Source organism: Stomoxys calcitrans, chromosome 5, assembly GCF_963082655.1.
Source record: "Stomoxys calcitrans chromosome 5, idStoCalc2.1, whole genome shotgun sequence".
Taxonomy (NCBI): domain Eukaryota; kingdom Metazoa; phylum Arthropoda; class Insecta; order Diptera; family Muscidae; genus Stomoxys; species Stomoxys calcitrans.
The window spans coordinates 22,385,564-22,390,847 of NC_081556.1; the positions used below are offsets into that span (position 1 = coordinate 22,385,564).

At 38.9% G+C, this 5,284-nt stretch overlaps 1 long non-coding RNA gene across 1 annotated transcript; it reads left to right on the plus strand.

Moving 5' to 3' along the window:
• The first annotated feature begins 3,212 nt into the window (after positions 1-3,212).
• Positions 3,213-3,690, plus strand: LOC131998066 (uncharacterized). Its single transcript, XR_009398525.1, has 2 exons — positions 3,213-3,509; positions 3,565-3,690. It is a non-coding gene; the product is annotated as an uncharacterized LOC131998066 (long non-coding RNA).
• Positions 3,691-5,284: the final 1,594 nt, after the last annotated feature.

Genomic DNA, 5,284 nt, shown 5'->3' on the forward strand with positions numbered 1-5,284 from the left:
GACCGAAGAACTTCAGTGGGTCACAACACGCATATCTCAGGGATAGGAAGGTAGAGGCAACCCTTCAGGAAGTGGAATGAGAAGTCGAAAGGTTGCATAGTCTAAAAATGTTCGTCATGACGTCCTTCCTTTGAATCGCGGTAACATTCAATAATCTGGAAGTAGGGTCGACGGTCACCGCTTTAACACCGCACAAGGGTCCAATCGAACAGTGGAAAAATTATATGCTATGCGACCGGATTATAATGCAATTTTGGGAGATAATGTTGCTGGGAGGCAGGTGATAAGGAAGGCCGATGGCCTAGGCAAATTATAGGCATGCGAAGATAAAATATGTTCGGCCTTGTCCTTAAGACTCGAACAAGGTGTCTTCGTCAAAAGCACCCACTGACCAGTCGTCTGTCGGCTAGTGGAACATAGAGCAGCTGCTCCACCACTCGAGGTTTTAGTAGCAGACAACATGCGACATTCTGATACCACCAACGCAGCTTTTGGGTCTATGGAGTCCATTCTAAACCTACTCCCGGGCTCTAGATCTGCCGCTCCACTGCAAATAGATGCAGATCATCAACCGCCTAATAGATAAGACCGCATCTATCCTTGAGTGACTTAAATTTTTCTTCCAAAAATAATGACCTATTACGAATTACCGAAAAATTCTTGCGGAGCGAAATAACAATGCGATGTCCTCAAATAGTTTAGGATGGCTGACCGAGGCGAATGGTGCGAGGACCGTCCTATCACATGGTCTGGGCTGATTGAAGCCACGGCAAATGTGTGCCATGATGGTATGCAAAGTAGTTGTAATGCTATGCAGTCTTCGAAATCCATGTTGATACCCGGTGAATGGAAAATCTCCAACGGGGAGGAGTAATCCCTCCGAGCCTATCACTATGTTCCGATTCTCGAGAACATAGTGATAAATTAAGCCTCGCTGGATATTGACAATCACGAAATTTATGGTTTAACCCGACCGAAACGGGATAACTAACTTATCAGGGGAAGCTTAGCTGAAAGCTACCGGGCGTGTTTTTATGCGGAGCATCTACAAATTCGACCGCAGGCAGTCAGCCCCAGAGGAGAGTCTCAGTGAGGAGTCAGGTGGCACTGGCTCTTAAATAAATACTGAGTGGAAATTAAACTCGAGATGTCAAGGCGAGTTATTGGCGCTTTCCTTCCTCCTGCCAATATCCGCAATCTACTCCCCAACATCTTTCATTTAAGTCCCATATTGTCATGATTGCCCAACAAATCTATTTTAGGGGTTGGGGTAGCCCCCCAGTTACTTGGACCCAATTTTTAATATGAAGTTCGTTCTCTTCTCCTGAATATCTTTCATTTGAGTCCCATATTGTCTCGACCGGTTCACTTTTATTTTTGGGTAGTACTTTTGGGGTAAGGGGGAGGCCCTTACCCTATGTTTCCTACCAGACCAACCTATACAATCTGTGAAAATTTCAAGGTAATCCGTTGTGAAGTTTTTGAGTCTATACGGAACAAACAAACAAACCGACAAACACAAATTAATTTGCACAGTAGGATGGGGGTATACTTATTTCGTCATTCTGTTTGTAACACCTCGAAATATGCATCTGAGACCCCATAAAGTATAAATATTATTGATCGCCATGTCATTTTAAGTCAATCTAGCCATGCCCGTCCGTCCGCACGCTAACTTTCGAAATTTTGAGCAAATACTTTTTATTAGTGTAGATCGGTTGGGATTGTAAATGAGCCAAATCGGTCCTTGTTTTGATATAGCTGTCATATAAACAAATCTTGGGTCTTGACTTCTTGTGCCTCTAAAGGGCGCAAGTCTTATCTGATTGAACTGAAATTTTGCACGTTGTGTTTTGGTATCACTTCCAACAACTGCGCCAAGTATGGTTAAAAACGGTCCATGTTCTGACATAGCTGCCATATAAACCGATCTTGGGTCTTGACATCTTGAGCGTCTAGAGGGCGCAATTCTCGTCTGATTTGACTGAAATTTTGCACGTGGTGCCTTGGTATCACTTCCAACAACTGCGCCAAGCATGGTTAAAATCGGTCCATGTTTTGATATAGCTGCCATATAAACCGATCTTGGGTCTTGACTTCTTGAGCATCTAGAGGGCGCAAGTATTATCTGATTGGACTGAAATTTTGCACGACGTGTTTTGGTATCACTTCCAACAACTGTGTTAAGTATGATTTAAATCGGTTTATAATCTAGTATAGCTGTCATATAAGCCGATATTGGATCTTGACTTCTTAGACCACTAGAGGGCGCAATTCTTATCCAATTTGAATGAAATTTTGCACGAAGTACTATGTTATGATATCCAATAACTGTGGTAGTATGGTTGAAATTAGTCCATAACCAGATATAGCTGTCATATAAACTGATCTTGGGTCTTGACTTCTTGAGCTCCTATCCGATTTGGCTGAAATTTTGCATGACGTATTTTATTCCTACTTTCAACAACTGTGCCAAATAAAGTTCAAATCGGTCCATAACCTGATATAGCTGCCATATAAACCGATCTTGGATCTTGACTTCTTGAGCCTCTAGAGGTCGCAATTATTATCCAATTTGGTTGAAATTTGCATGACGTATTTTATTATGACTTTTAACAACTGTGCCAAATAAGGTTCAATAAGGTTCAAATATAAACCGATCTTGGATCTTGACTTCTTGACCTCTAGAGATCGCAATTATTATCCGATTTGCCTGAAATTTTGTACGACGGATCCTCTCATGACCATCAACATACGTGTTTATTATGGTCTGAATCGATCTTAGCCTGATACAGATCCCATGTAAATCGATTTCTCTATTTTACTTCTCGAGCCCATAAAGGGCGCAATTCTTATTCGAATTGGCTGACATTTTACACAGGTCTCCAATATAAAATTTAATTGTGTTCCGAACCGGACCATATCTTGATATCGCTCTAATAGCAGAGCAAATCTTTTCTTTTATCCTTTTTATGCCTAAGAAGAGATACCTGGGAAAAGAACTCGACAAATGCAATCCATGGTGGAGGGTATATAAGATTCGGCCCGGCCGAACTTAGCACGCTTTTACTTTTTTTTTTTATTATTGTTTTTGTGATCATGTTTCATGTAAAATTTGGCCTACACATAAAACTTCTGGTTTTCATTTCTTTAAAACTTCAAAAAAAAAAAAAGTTATTAGCCTGAGATTTGTTTTTGTCATTTATCTTGTCAACATTTCTTTGTAGATTTTATGCTTCAAGGTCTCATCAACATGAATGGGACTTTATTGTTAATTAATTCAGTCGAAATTAGTTGTTAAAAACGAAAACGTTGAGGAATTTCTTATTAATTAATTGCTAATGGTTCCACTCACGCAATGAAATAGCGTAAGCCTATCGAATCTCCCATAGTCAAATGATGGATCTTTTTTGTGCATTTCTCTCGAAAGTGATTATGAGGCTTATGATGACGTCCCACTGGTGATGACGAAGTCTTTGATGATTTCTTGAAACTGCAGCTAATCAACGGTAGGTAATAAAATAACATTTTACCACCAAAATTTTTATTTTTTTTTTTTTTCAGTTATTCTGGTCAAAGATAGAAATTTAAAGATAAAGTTTAGATGGATATTAAAAAAAAAAAATTATGTTAATTTCCTTGTTAAACCAAAAGCTTTAAATCCCCCCCGAAATATAAAAAAAATTAAAATGAAGAATGTTGTAGTGGTTGTGTTTTGATCTTGATAGCAAAGTCATCTTTAACAAAGAAAGTCTTGCGCCTCTACCTACCAACCCCTTAACGACACCAAAAAGACAGACACCCAAAAATATTGACCAAATAACCGACATGGCCCCATCATATGAGTCGTAAAATAAAGCAGCTGTAAGTTATAAAAACTCATTATACTTAATACACTTTAAGATTTAATATATCTCAGCACTGCAATCAGCACTGTGGCCAATATGCATTTGGCTGCCAAGCAAGCGACTGCCAAAAACAAAAATTCTTGGCCACGATTTAGAAAGAAAATGCCCTGGTACATGATTAACCAGGAAGCACCCATCATAAAAATCACCTTTGAAGGACTTACCAAATGATTGCAAGAAAAATGAAACTTCTGATGACGTTGATGATAGCAAGTGATATGAAGATGAAGTCCTGCATAATAAATGTGAAAATATGGGTATGATGGGTAGGAACAACTTTCATTTACCCTATACTCTAGAAATATTTGCAAATTGCAAGTTGAGGAACAGCGGAAATGCTGATAGCTTATAGCTAAGTCTTGTCCTTTGTAAATCTTATAAATTTTTTCTTTGAGCTAATCCGTCGGTAAAATGGCCAGGTGTTCCAATATAACTTAATTGACTTGCAATGTTCAGCATTTCTAAACATTTTATCTACTTTATGGCCTCTCAGAGCAATATTTTGAACTTTCACAAGCCAAATGCAAAATTTTGTATACCGCCCATTTCATGGTGTATGGCACATATTGAAACAGCCAAGCATATTGACTTACTTTCTTCTCAAATGGGGTTGCTAGTGTTTTGCCACTATTGCGGCAAAAATGCCACAACAAACCGCGAAACAAACTAAAAAGCCACAAATTCTTAACTTCTTCCTTTTGATTGGGAGGAACCGCGGTACTTTTATTGTGGGCCACGATGCTCTTTGGTTTGTGGCTTGCGATTGTAGTCTGTGGTAAAACATTAAACAGTTAGTTAGCCATTATTGAAATGGTACAAGATTTTGACTACCTCAAGCTGTATATCACAAATTTGCACAGATGGCAATCGTAGAACAAGTAAAAACGCGTATTAAGTTCGGCCGTGGAGAACTCATCCTTTTTATACCCTACACCACCACTGTGGTACATGGTGTAATAACTTAGGGCAACAAATAACTTAGGCTAACAACACCCAATAACTTATCCCCAAAAGAAGGATAACCCCATTAAAAAAATACCGATCGACTCACACTCACTCTATGATTCGATTTAGCTATGTCCGTCTGTCTGTCTCTCCATGTTAATTGGTGTACAAATTGCAAATCGCAATTTTCAACCGAACGTCTTCAAATTTGACACATACATTTTCTTGATGCAAGACGAAGCCTATTGAAATTGGATACAAACGGTTCAGATTTGTATATAGCTCCCATATAAAGGGTGTTATACCCTCCACCATAAGATGGGGGTATACTAATTTCGTCATAATGATTGCAACTACTCGAAATATTCGTCTGAGACCCCATAAAGTATATATATTCTTGATCATCGTGAAATTTTATTTCGATCTAGCCA